Source organism: Oryx dammah, unplaced genomic scaffold, assembly GCF_014754425.2.
Source record: "Oryx dammah isolate SB20612 unplaced genomic scaffold, SCBI_Odam_1.1 HiC_scaffold_2, whole genome shotgun sequence".
Taxonomy (NCBI): domain Eukaryota; kingdom Metazoa; phylum Chordata; class Mammalia; order Artiodactyla; family Bovidae; genus Oryx; species Oryx dammah.
In genome coordinates, this window is record NW_024070186.1 from 44,507,297 (window position 1) to 44,521,857 (window position 14,561).

Here is a 14,561-nt window from a genome sequence, read left to right on the forward strand (position 1 = left end):
ACCCCATGGAGCCTGCTTAGCTCCTCTGTCATGGAATTCTCCAGGCAAGAATACTGGAGTGGGTTGCCACTTCCTTTTACAGGAGATCTTCCTGACCCAAGATTGAACCTGAGTTGCCTGAACTAGCAGGCATTGGCAGACAGATTCTTTACCACTGAGCCACCAGAGACGTATGTCAATAATTAGCCTAGACATAGTCAGAATAGATGCTCCAATATGTTTTTTGATTGTTGTTTAACAAATTGTGACTCAGTATATATGCCTCAAATAAATACAAATACTATCTTGAAAAAAATTCCCAAAGAATTATATTTGAAAACAACAGGAACATTTAATTCTTAGATCTTTTTTACTTTGAATATATGAATATGAATGTATTGCAACAGAGAGGCTTAACACCTGGGTGAATCAAGAATCAATATTGTGAATATGAAAGAGTAACTGGCTAAGCGAACTTCATCAACTTGCTCCTGTATCTTGACCATATCCAAAAAACTACCAGCTAAGTCCTGAAACCTAAGTAGATTCACTGTTTTAAAGAATCACTACTATAAAACCAGTAGAATAGTATGAAAAATGACACTGCTTTAGTCCACTAGTTTTCGAATGAAGCATACAACTCTGTTTTGACTGAACAAAGTTCAAGAATTTACGCCTTTGTTCTTGCCAAGATTTATTCAAAAGACATTTTCAGTGCCTCAGGGAATGAAACTTTATCTGGAAAAGACAATAACTGGTACTATAAATAATGAACAATGAGTACATATTGTCAGGGAACACCTCGAATAATTCTCTATAAATCAAAAGGACATGTAATTCAATTCATGACATGCATATTTTAACTTGCTTCATTCAAAAGCATATTTTTATTAAAAATGTTATGGTCACTATAGTCAAATGCCACTTATGTTAACTTTAGTTAGATATTGGTTTATGTACCTGAGAGGACAACATTTTTCAAGTGTTAAAAGAAGGCAAGGATTACAAATGACATATAACACTTCTTATGCACAAAGAGAGAAGGGAGGTGAGATATTGCAGGAGGTATTTCTGCCCATTAAAGAGCATTATTCATGAAAACAGAAGTATTAAATAATCAAAGAAACATTTCTTGGAATAAGCACTTTAATAGCAAGCTACACAACAATTCTAAATATTCTAGGGAAAATAAGCCTAGAGAAATGAGGAACACAGGGAGTATTTGTCCCTTTGCACGGGCTTACATACACTTGACTTCAGAGGAGGCCCAGTTCCTCACCTCCTAGTAACAGCCTCGGCCAAGCTGAGTTCAGTTGAGTCGCTCAGCCATGCCTGAATCTTTGCAATGCCATGGACTGCAGCATGCCAGGCCTCCCTGTCCATCACCAACTCCCGGAGCTTACTCAAACTCATGACCGTTGAGTCGGTGATGCCATCCAACCATCTTATCCTCTGTCATCCCCTTCTCCTCCTACCTTCAATCTATCCCAGCATTAGGATCTTTTCAAATGAATCAGTTCTTTGCATCAGATGGCCACCGTATTGGAGTTTCAGTTTCAGCATCAGTCTTTCCAATGAATATTCAGGACCGATTTCCTTTAGGATAGACTGGTTGTATTTCCCTGCAGTCCAAGGGACTCTCAAAGTCTTCTCCAATACCACAGTTCAAAAGCATCAGTTCTTCTGTACACAGCTTTCTTTACACTCCAGCCCTCATATCTATACACATGACTACAGGAAAAACCATGGCTTTGACTAGACAGACCTTTGTTGGCATAGTAATGTCTCTGCTTTTTAAAATGCGGTCTAGGTTTGTCATAACTCCTCTTGCAAGGATCAAGCATCTTTTAATTTCATGGCTGCAGTTGCAGTCACCATCTGCAGTGATTTTGGAGCCCCCCAAAATAAAGTCTGCCACTGTTTCTATGGTTTCTGCATCTATTTGCCATGAAGTGATAGGACCAGGTTCCATGATCTTTGTTTACTGAATGTTGAGCTTTAAGCCAACTTTTTCACTCTCCTCTTTCACTTTCTTTCTTTTTATTTTATTTATTTATTATTTATTTTACTTTACAATTCTGTATTGGTTTTGCCATACATTGACATGAATCCACCACGGGTGTACATGCGTTCCCAAACATGATCCCCCTGGGGATGACCCAGAGAGATGGAGGCAACATCTCTCTGGGTCATCCCCCTGTACCAGCCCCAAGCATGCCGTATCCTGCGTCGGACATAGACTGGCGATTCAATTCTTACATATTATACATGTTTCAATGTCATTCTCCCAAATCATCTCACCCTCTCCCTCTCCCTCTGAGTCCAAAAGTCCACTATACACATCTGTCTTTTTTGCTGTCTTGCATACAGGGTCATCATTGCCATCTTTCTAAATTCCATACATATGTGTTAGTATACTGTATTGGTGTTTTTCTTTCTGGCTTACTTCACTCTGTATAATCGGCTCCAGTTTCACCCATCTCATCAGAACTGATTCAAATGTATTCTTTAAAAATATGGAACACTTCACGAATTTGTGTGTCATCCTTGCTCAGGGACCATGCTAATCTTCTCTGTATCGTTCCAATTTTAGTATATGTGCTGCTGAAGCGAGCACTCCTCTTTCACTTTCATCAAGAGGCTCTTTAATGCTTTTTCACTTTCTGCCATAAGAGTGGTGTAATCTACATATCTGAGGTTATTGATATTTCTCTGGGAAATCTTGATTCCAGCTTGTGTTTCATCCAGTCCAGCATTACTCATGATGTACTCTGCATAGAAGTTAAAAAAGCAGGGTGACAATATACAGCCTTGACGTATTCCTTTCTCAATTTGGAACCAGTCGTTGTTCCATGTCCAGTTCTAACTGTTGCTTCCTGACCTGCATACAGATTTCTCAGGAGGCAGGTCAGCTGGTCTGGTATTCCCATCTCTTTCAGAATTTTCCACAGTTTGTTGTGATCCACACAGTCAAAGGCTTTGACACAGTCAATAAAGCAGAAGTAGATGTTTTTCTGGAACTCTCTTGCTTTTCTGATGATCCAGCAGATGTTGGCAATTTGATCTCTGGTTCCTCTGCCTTCTCTAAATCCAGCTTGAACATCTGGAAATCATGGTTCACGTACTGTTGAAACCTGGCTTGGAGAACTTTCAGAATTACTTTGCTAGCATGTGAAATAAGTGCAATTCTGTGGTAGTTTGAGCATTCTTTGGCATTGCCTTTCTTTGGGATTGGAATGAAAACTGACCTTTTCTAGTCCTGTGGCCACTGCTGAGTTTTCCAAATTTGCTGGCATATTGAGTGCAGCACTTTCACAGCATCATCTTTTAGGATTTGAAATAGCTCAACTGGAATTCCATAACCTCAGATTTGTTCATGGTGATGCTTCCTAAGAGCCACTTGACTTCACATTCCAGGATGTCTGGCTCTAGGTGAGTGATCACACCATCGTGATTATCTGGGTCATGAAGATATATTTTATGTATAATTCTTCTGTGTATTCTTGTCACCTCTTGTTAGTATCTTCTGCTTCTGTTAGGCCCATACCATTTCTGTCCTTTATTGAGCCCATCTTTGCATGAAATGTTCCCTTGGTATCTCTATATTTCTTGAGGAGATCCCTAGTCTTTCCCATTCTATATTTTCCCTCTATTTCTTGCACTGACCACTGACGAAGGCTTTCTTATCTCTCCTTGCTATTCTTTGGTACTCTGCATTCAAATGGGTTTATCTTTCCTTTTCCCCTTTGCCTTTTGCATCTCTTCTTTTCTCAGCTATTTGTAAGTCCTCCTCAGACAGCCATTTTGCCTTTTTGCCTTTCTTTTTCTTGGGGATGGTCTTGTTCACTGCCTCCTGTACAATGTCATGAACCTCCATTTATAGTTCTTTAGGCACTCTATCAGGTCTAATCCCTTGAATCTATTTGTCACTTCCACTGTATAATCGTGAGGGATTTGATTTAGGTCATAGCTGAATGGTCAGTGCTTTTCCCTACTTGCTTTAATTTAAGTATGAATTTGGCAATAAGGAGCTCATGATCTGAGCCACAGTCAGCTCCCAGTCTTGTTTTTACTGACTATATAGAGCTTCTCCATTTTGGCTGCAAAGAATATAATCAATCTGATTTTGGTATTGACCATCTGGTGATGTCCATGTGTAGAATCTTCTCTTGTGTTGTTGGAAGAGGGTGTTTGCTATGACCAGTGCAGTCTCTTGGCAAAACTCTGTTAGCCTTTGCCCTGCTTCATTCTGTATTCCAAGACCAAATTTGCCTGTTACTCCAGGTGTTTCTTGACTTCCCACTTTTGGATTCCAGTCCCCTATAATGAAAAGGACATCTTTTTTGGCTGTTAGTTCTAGAAGGTCTTGTAGGTATTCATAGAACCATTCAACTTCAGCTCCTTCAACATTACTGGTTGGAACATAGACTTGGATTACTGTGATATTGAATGGTTTGCCTTAGAAACGAATAGAGATTATTCTGTCATTTTTGAGATTGCATCCAAGTACTGAATTTTGGACTCTCTTGTTGGCTATGATAGCTCTTCCATTTCTTCAAAGGGATTCTTGCCCACAGTAGTAGATGTAATGGTCATCTGAGTTAAATTCACCCTTTCCAGTCCGTTTTAGTTCACTGATTCCTAGAATGTCTACATTCACTCTTGCCATCACCTATTTGACCACTTCCAATTTGCCTGGATTCATGACTTAACATTCCAGGTTCTTATGCAATATTGCTCTTTATAGCATCAGACTTTGCTTCCATCACCAGTCACAACCACAACTGGGTGTTGTTTTTGCTTTGACTCTGTCTCTTTATTCTTTCTGGAGTTAGTTCTCCACTGATCTCCAGTAGCATATTGGGCACCTACCAACCTGGAGAGTTCATCTTTCAGTGTCCTATCTTTCTGCCTTTTCATACTTTCATGGGGTTTTCAGGGCAAGAATACTGAAGCGGTTTGCCCTTCCCTTCTCCAGTGGACCACGTTTTGTCAGAACTCTCTACCATGATCCGTCCATCTTTGTTGGCACTACATGGCATGGTTTATAGTTTCATTGAATTAGACAAGGCTGTGGTCATGTGATCAGATTGGTTAGTTTTCTGTGATTGTGATTTTCATTCTATCTTTCCTCTGACGGAGAAGGATAAAAGGCTTTTGGAAGCTTCCTGATGGGAGAGACTGACTGAGGGGGGAAGTGGGTCTTGTTCTGATGGGCAGAGCCATACTGAGTAAATCTTTAATCCAATTTTCTATTGAAGGGCTGGGCTGCCGGGGTCCAGCCCTGGTGGATCCAGGGAATTCAAAGCTAGGATGGCGTTGGTGAGGAAAGACTTATTTATTGATTGATATAAGATTAGATTAAGAAACAACAGTGTAGTAGGAAAATTAAGTGGAGGGAGAGAGCTGAATAACTTGGATTACGCGGAAGACCAATAAAATTCCAGACAAGGAATTTGCACCATCTACGTTGGGCCAACGGCGCTCGCTTGAATGTCTAAGGGTGCCTTGCCTTAGGCTCCCTTTCACACGGGTCTTAACAGCCAGGGCAAGTAAGTAGACTTGGCGAGCCTCCACGCCCCAGATGGGAATTCAGCCTGAAATTAAAGTAAAGAGGAAAAGGAAAAAGAGAGAGAGAGAGACATGGGGGAAAACAGTCCAGCGACTGGCTCCGGCCCCTATTGTCTAGAAAGGCCTTTTATACCTTTTTTGATTGTACATAGAGATCAATGGGTAATACAAAATTATGCAGTGTTAGCAGTCCAGACTCTTATCAAAACCAGGCTTTTCTCTCTGCATATTTAATTGTATACACAAGTCTTAGGTGATTTACATCATCTTCTGGCCAAAAAGGGCCAATTAACATTTTACAGCCTTTTTTCTGATAAGGGTTTGTTAACTAGAAGACTTATTGTGTTGATCTTCCCAAAGTCTGGTGCCATTCTCAGAAAGCACTAAATAAGGTTACATTCTTACATAGCAAAGATACAGCAGTTTATAACAAGTGAAAGGAGTATGGTGATTTATAACAAAAGAAAAGTAATTAACTCAAAAGTCTAGTGTTGCTAACATCAAAACTACTATATATCTTTTTCCATATTCCATTTACATTGATTAACATCCTCCCAGGTGCCTAAAAGAAAAAGAATATGGAGGCCTGGCAGCAGTCATTGAGTCAACAGTGAAAACCCTCTACCAATATAATTTTTAACTCTTTAGAAAAGGCTCTGTATCTTTAAGATGCTTTTAAGCTTTGTGCCTCTCACGGTTGGGGGCTGCAAGCAATTCACAATCTGTAAGAGGTCCGGGGAACCTGTTAGGCAAGCTAGAGAGCAATCAGAGGGGGTTTAACTGAAACATCCCTTTCAAATGCAGAAGACTAAAGCCCTGAGTTGACTTTTTCCAGAGAATGTCAGAAGAGTGGAAAAGCAGGCAGATTCTTATTTTTGGGGGATACATGCTCAGGAAATGCCAGGGGGGCCCTTGAAGTCTGATCACGCCTTGCATATGTTAGCTTCCTTCCTCATGACCTTGTCACGGGCAGGATTCCTCATGCTAGCTCCCGGCACTGGGCTGTGTTCCTTCCCTTTATTTGACCTGAGACCAAACTATAGTGGAGGTAATGAAGAAAATATTGACCTCCTTCAAAAGGTCCCAAGCATGCACTGGTACACTCAAAGCCCCCAACCCTGCAGCAGGCCACTGCTGACCCATGTCTTCATGAGAGACTCCTGGACTCTCATGGGCAAGTCTGAGTCAATCTCTTGTGGGGTCACTGCTCCTTTCTCCCGGGTCCTAGTGTGCACAAGATTCTGTTTGTGCCCTCCAAGAGTCTGTTTCCCCAGTCCAGTGTAAGTTCTGGCAACTTTATGGTGGGTTAATGGCGACCTCCTCCAAGAAGGCTTATGCCATACCCAAGTCTACACCCAGAGCCCCTGCCCCTGCCCCTGCATCAGTCCACTGCTGGAGAACTCAAACACAGTTCTTTCTCAATCTCTGTGGGGTCTCTGGGTCCTGGTGCATACAAAGTATATTTGAGCCCTCTGAGCGTCTCAGGAAGGCATGGGGTTTGATTCCAAATGCATTTTTGCCCCTCCTACCATCTTGCTGGGGCCTCTCCTTTGCCCTTGGATGTGGAGTAAAGGAGAAGCCCAATGCTATAACTTTGAGGCAGCCCAGGGACCTCTAGCTACTGCTCCCTAAGACTTTTAGTATCACTCCTAGTTGCCTAGCAAGTTTTCACCTGAGGAAAAGAAAAAAATATTAAACACTAAGCTTGTCACCTCCGGTGGCAAGGCCTATTTTAATCATTTTAAATATAGATAGATGCTCTTGTTTGGTTCATGATGATGATAATGAATGCTTTGTATGTATTTTACTATTTTATCCTTGAATTAATTTCTTCCCACTTTATTTTAGTTCAGTTCAGTCAAAATATGTTTATGAAGCATCTCCTTTCCTCCAGGCCCTGTACAAAGACTTGGTCAATGGCGTGTATTCTACTAACTACAGAACAAGGAGATCAAACCATACACCGTCAGTGTGCAGATAATGCTACTGGGACAGTAGGGAGGAACTAGGACTGTTAGGCTAGAGAAAGGACACAAAGGAGGCATTAAATCTAGGACATTAGAGAGAGAAGGAAAGGGACAAAAAGCAGAGGAGTGTGAAAGTGCACGTATGTCGACACACTAGTGAATGGAAAGAAGTTAGGTTAAAAACTTAGTTATAAGCCATAGTATGAAATGAAAATTCATGACTGTCAAGCTGAGGGATTCACACTTGATTTTTCATATGTAAAAGGTGAGAGGGCTGAGGAGGAGGAGAGTGAGTAACTTTTTTTAACTTTAAACTTTATTTTTTTTTTAGAGAGTCATTTAAGATTCACAGTAAAATTCAGGGAAAGACATAGAGATCTCCCATACTCCTTCTGTCCCAACGCATGCATACCCTTCCCCATGGTTGCCCTCCCGCCCACAGTCACTCTCCTGACTCCCCCTACCCCGATGACCACTGATCATTTTACTGTCTCCATAGTTTTGCCTTTTCCAGAATGTCATATTCATAGTTGAAATCATATGGTATTCTTTTCATGTTGGCTTCTTCCACTTAGAAATATGCATTTAATTTTCCTTCATGTCCTTTCATGACTTGATAGCTCATTTATTTTTAGCACTGAATATTAGTTCATTGTCTGGATATATCACAGTTTGTTTGTTTTTTTTTTATCCACTCACCTACTAAAGGATAACTTGGTTGCTTCCAATCTTGGTAATGTTGAAAGCAGCTATAAATACCTCTGCAAATTTTTCTGTAGACATAAATTTTCCACTTTTTTGTGTAAATACCAAGGAATGCAATTGCTGGGTCATATGGTGGAGAGTCACCATCTTTTACTGATTCTAGGATGTACTTTTTGACAATTCTAGCATCAGAATGTATCTTTCAATGAACAGAGTCTTATAGCAGGGATTGTTACATAATTTTATTGCCAGTACCAACAGCTTGTATTTTCTTCCTTGTGCATTTACAGAAATGATATATAATAAAAATCTGGCCAAATAAATTTTAAAATGTCTTTAAATGGAAAAAATCTAATAAGAAAGAATTATTTTGTAGCATTTTTAAACTTGGTGATACATAAAATAACTATGTGGTAGTCTGCTTTTAATATACATGGGTCACAATATTAAGTGCTTAAACAAGGAGGTGATGTAATCAAAATTATTTTTAAATAATTGTTCTTAGCATTCTCCTGTGAAATACTAAAGAATATATCTGGAAGGAGTGAAGTAGAGTCCAGTGACAAAGCTGGAGGCTATTTATATACTATATATATAGCATTATAGGGGTTCCTGGGAGATCAGCTGGAAAAGACTCCACCTGCAATGCAGGAGACCCTGGTTCGATTCCTAGGTTGGGAAGTTCTCCTGGAGAAGGGATAGGCTACCCACACCAGTATTCTTGGGCTTTCCTGGTGGCTCAGACAGTAAAGAATCCACCTTCAATGCAGGAGACCTGGGTTCGATCCCTGAGTTGGGAAGATTCTCCTGGATGGGGACATGGCAACCCATTCCAGTATTCTTGCCTAGAGAATCCCAGGGACACTGGAGCCTGGAGGGCTGCAGTCTATGGGGTTGCAAAGAGTCAGACATGACTTAGCAACTAAGCACACATAGTATTATTATATATATACATATATATGTAGTAATAGTATATATATATATGTATGGCATAGTATATAGGACCTTCGCTGGTGGCTCAGATGATAAAGCATCTGCCTACAATGTAGGAGACCCAGGTTTGATGCCTGGGTCAGGAAGATCCCCTGGAGAATAGTGGCAATCCACTCCATTATTCTTGCCTAGAGAATCCCATGGACAGAGGAGTTGATGGGCTATAGTCGATGGGGTTGTAAAGAGTTGGACACGACTAAGGGACTAACACTTTCACTTTCGTATAATTACTATATATATGATATACTAATATATGTGGTATACTATATATATGGAGAAGGAAATGAAAACCCATTCCAACATTCTTGCTTGGGAAATCCCATGGACAGAGGAGCTGGAGGACTGCAGTCCATGGGGCCACAAAAGAGTTGGACACGATTTATGACAAACCAGCAATATATTATATATATATATATATAGAGAGAGAGAGAGACAACACACAACAGTATAGACAAGAAAATATGGGATATGAGCCATGGAAGTGGCATCAGACATTCAAGAAAGTCAAGATTCATTTTAAATATACACTTATTGAGAATAAGTATCCATCTGGATGTGATCTAATGAGGGAGAAGGAGTTAGAAGTAACTTTCTCTTTGTGGGTTTTTGCCTTTTTTTTTTTTTTTAACTGTTGTCTGCATTTCCTATTCAATCAAATCAAAGTTCTGGTGTAGGGACATAATTTTGTAAATAACCAACTGCTAAAAAAAGAAAACAAAATATCTTTTTCCCTTTGGCATTGTAAGCAGACTTCTTAAATCACCAATGTATATGAGATGTCATTTTGGTCCATCTACATAGTCATCATGACCTTGACAATGACCTGTAGTTAACACCGAGCATCTGATACATAAAACCACCCATCTAGATAATAGGCTGAGCTGTTAGCTCAAATTTCCCAGGAGATAACCTCTACCTCAAAGATACTAGGAGAAACTATGGAACATCTGTGTCATCTCCAAGACCATTTTGTATTTATCTGAAGGGCTAACATCATGGTCTTCATCATACCTGACTCATTTTCACTTACCTAGCTCTTTAATAAACAAGCTTCCTAATTTATCTAAATTTCTGCTCCATTCTCTTAATTATTATTTAGCCATTCATGTTTTGACATTAAAATTTATCTGGCAACATTCACCATAACTTTCTTCCAAATTTTTATTTAAGGCCCCAACATTTTAGGTTAACTCATACTGGCCTTACTGCACACTATCCTACTCCTCAACTCCTCAACTAGAGATAAAAGCAGAATCCTGTGCATATGACAGACTCATCAGATTTTTAGAATAGCACATAAGTGAATGAACATGTAATTTATTGTGCATAGCAGGATATTTTTGAGAGTAAAGGAGAACATTACTAGTAATTACACAGGAACAGTATACATAATCCTGCTCAGGATGAAAGGTCATATTATTTATAAGGCCCTAGGTGATCTGGCCTCTGACAAGATGCCCAGTTTTATTTCTATGTGTTTTCTTTTTTTTTTAATTCTTTTTTGAAAAGTCAAATTCTGACAACTACCTTCCAATGGTTCACTTTTTGGTCAAGTCCTCTCAGTTGAAAAACAAAATGTTTGATTAAATTAATTTAGTATTATAATCTAATATTCCTAAAACAGAATTGGAATGATAAGGTTATAGTAACATTACCCTGGGTATGTGCCAGAAATATTGTTAGTAGGATTCCAAAAATGTTCTGTGTCCCAAGAAGATGAAAAAACTCAAGCTAAGTGACTTCAAAGTGGTTCTCTAACTACAAGCCTCTTTAAAACCACTACTTGTTAATCTCCAAGAGAGTGGTAAACTATGGTATGTGAGTGCTAAGTTCCTTCAGTCATATCCAACTCTTTTGCAACCTTATGGACCATAACCAGCCAGGATCCTCTGTCCATGGGATTCTCCAGGTGAAAATACTGGAATGGGTAACCATTCTCTTCCCCAGGGGATCTTCCAGACCCAGGGATTGAACCCACATCTCCCATATCTCTTGCATTGGCAAGAGGTGGGTTCTTTACCACTAGCGCCATCTGGGACGCCCCTATGATAGTTTCCCCAATTTATGAGAGCCTGAAAAGGAGATTAATGTTCTTCTGTTCTGTGAAACACTTTTTGAGAAATTCTGTTCAGAAAAAAAATTATACTTTATCTCCATTTAATAAGCTAAAGTTTTTGTTTGTTTCCATAGTTAATGCTTTAATACTTATTCATAACCCTGAAGTAGTTTAAGCTGAGTTGAGGGTAATTAATTCCCTTTCCAATTTACTTCTGTGCCTTGGTATTGCTATGATTAGGTTTGAACAGATATATAAATGTAGCAGTGAGAATTGTAGGATACAAAAATCACTGATTTGGAGGTTTATGGGTAGGAGTCTCTCCAATTCCATAAACTGTCTATGACAGTCTAAAGGATTTATAGCTTTCCCTTCAAACTCTCTTTAATAATCAGCTTCCTCTTGAACAACATGTTGTGAATGGACTGAAACCAACCTGGATGTTTCCTTTCTTGGTAATCAGGAGACAAGCCATGCTCTCTCTTTGTTTGATAAGACTATCAGTATGTGAAATATAAATCTTGGCAGAGTTATTGAGATAAATCCTCAAATGAAACTCAGATAAATTACATGTAAACTTAGTAACTGCATATCCTTTTGAGAAAAATAGAAAAACAAATTTAAAAGAACACAGTAAAAATTTTAGAACCTGCCATTAAAGACAAGTTTTTTTAATGAAAATTTAGAAACATTGTCTCTCAGAGTATGATTTCTGAAAAAGCCATACTTTAAACATGGCTCTCTTTTGATAAATGGGTAAGTTATTTCATTCTGCCTTGGAATTTTAAAATAATGTTCCATGTCATCTGATAAAACAGCAAAACCAGAAAAGGACCCCAGGAAGAGATTTATTAGTACCTTGTTTATTTTCCTTTGTTTGGTGGCCCAAAAACTTACAAAACATTTTAATTATGATTAATCTTTAATTATAATTCTTTTAGAATGTACTTCCAAACATACACACATTGACCACTAAATATCACAATCATCTATATAACATATCAGAAATACTCAGCTTTAGGGTATTGAAAGTAAGATGCCAAATGTTACCACCTTATTTGGAGAAGTCATATTAAAAATATATTCATTTCATTTGTTTCTAAGAGAACATACATTGTAGTGGCCAAGACTTCAGACTTAAGATATATTTGGATTTAAATCCTAGTTCTATCTTGAATACTGTGACATTCTAAATATCTCTTACACCTCACCTGATAAATGAGATGCTAATAATGACTCACTTATAAGCTTCTTATAAGAATTTAATAAACAAAAATATGCAAAAATTTTTGGCTTGAGTTCTGGCATATAGTAAATAAATGTCACTATTAAACAGATTAATACATATAAATACTTTCCATTAGTAGTTTGAGTTGGCATGGTATGCAGCAAGATTCTAGCTTTCCAATCATTTAGTATTTAACATGTCTGTTTCTATATAGCAGAAATGCATCTGTGCTATCATGCATCGAATAAAGTTTTTACTAGCTTTTCTTATCTTTCTCTTCACCTCTTTCTTCTACTCTCTTGTACTTTCCACTTTTTCTCCTTCCTGGGATTGCAGTTTTGAAAATTAAACACCTGTTGCCATTGAAAGAAAATCCTATAGAGATAAGAAGTCTAAATGAAGTGAGGGTTAAGAGTCTGCCTGTCAGTGTTTCCAGGACCCAAAGATTGTTGCCCTTACCACCACCATACTCTAACACCACTCCAGAAAAACAAACCTATGTGAGTGTTACAACCAGTCAATATTAGCACCTCCTTCCATGGGACCATGCATTAATTGGCTAAGGCTGCTGTAACGATATACTCCAGACTAGTGGCAATACTAGAGAAATGTATTTTCGTACAGTTCTGGAGGCTGAAATCCAAGATCATGGTGCCATCAGGGTTGGTTTCTGGTGAGAGCTCTCTCCCTGGCTTAAAGATGGTTGCCTTCTCGCTGTGTGTTCACCTGATCTTTCCTCTGTGCTCATGTACAGAGACAGAGAGAGTTCTCTGGGGTATCTCTTCATCATCTTATAAGGACATTAGTCTTATCAGAATAGGGCTAACACTTATGACCTCACTTAACCTTAATTACCTCCTTAAGGCCCTTTCTCCAAATTCAGCCACCTTGGAGATTAAGGTTTCAGCGTATGAACCGAAGGAGTTTTAACACAATTCAATTCATAACAATCCTGCTTTTTCCTATTATCATGAGGACTTGTAAACCCCTTCCCTCCTCCTATATTTAAGCATCTTGAAAGGAGAAGCAGGGGAGGAAAAGGCTCATTCAGAGAAGAAGGAAATGATTGTAGATGGCTGAAGTGGTTTCAAATAATATATTTATTTTTCGCACCTTTTCAGATTAAAACATCAGGTTTTTTTGTTTTTTTAATTCAAGTACAACACTAATTTTTCATCTGTTTTCTTTCATTCTAATGAACATGTATAGCACCTTCCTGGATCTCTTAAAACATCTGTCACCTTCTGGCAATATTTAGTTGCTTCAGTTCAGTTCAGTCACTCAGTCGTGTTCGACTCTTTGTGACCCCATGAATCCTATCATACCAGGCCTCCTTGTCCATCACCAACTCCTGGAGTTTACTCAAACTCATGTCCATCGAGTTGGTGATGTCATCCAGCCATCTCATCCTCGGTCGTCCCCTTCTCCTCCTGCCCACAATCCCTCCCAGCATCAGAGTCTTTTCCAGTGAGTCAACTCTTCCCATGAGGTGGCCAAAGTACTGGAGTTTCAGCTTTAGCATCATTCCCTCCAAAGAAATTCCAGGGCTGATCTCCTTCAGAAGGGACTGGTTGGATCTCCTTGTAGTCCCTCCAAGGGACTCTCAAGAGTCTTCTCCAACACCACAGTTCAAAAGCATCAATTCTTTGGTGCTCAGCCTTCTTCACAGTCCAACTCTCACATCCATACATGACTACTGGAAAAACCATAGCCTTGACTAGATGGACCTTTGTTGGCAAAGTAACGGCTCTGCTTTTGAATATGCTATCTAGGTTAGTCATAACTTTCCTTCTAAGGAGTAAGCGTCTTTTAATTTCATGGCTGCAGTCACCATCTGCTGTGATTTTGGAGCCCCCCAAAATAAAGTCTAACACTGTTTCCACTGTTTCCCCATCTATTTCCCATGAAGTGATGGGACCAGATGCCATGATCTTCATTTTCTGAATGTTGAGCTTTAAGCCAACTTTTTCACTCTCCTCTTTCAGTTTCATCAAGAAGGTCTTTAGTTCCTCTTCACTTTCTGCCATAAGGGTGGTATCATCTGCATATTTCTCCTGGCAAT

General features: G+C 39.2%; 1 non-coding gene across 1 annotated transcript; it reads right to left on the reverse strand.

Annotated features, from left to right (window-relative positions):
* Positions 1–2,489: 2,489 nt before the first annotated feature.
* On the reverse strand, positions 2,490–2,596 carry LOC120860223. The gene has a single exon (XR_005720271.1). It is a non-coding gene; the product is annotated as a U6 spliceosomal RNA (small nuclear RNA).
* Between the last annotated feature and the right edge of the window lie 11,965 nt (positions 2,597–14,561).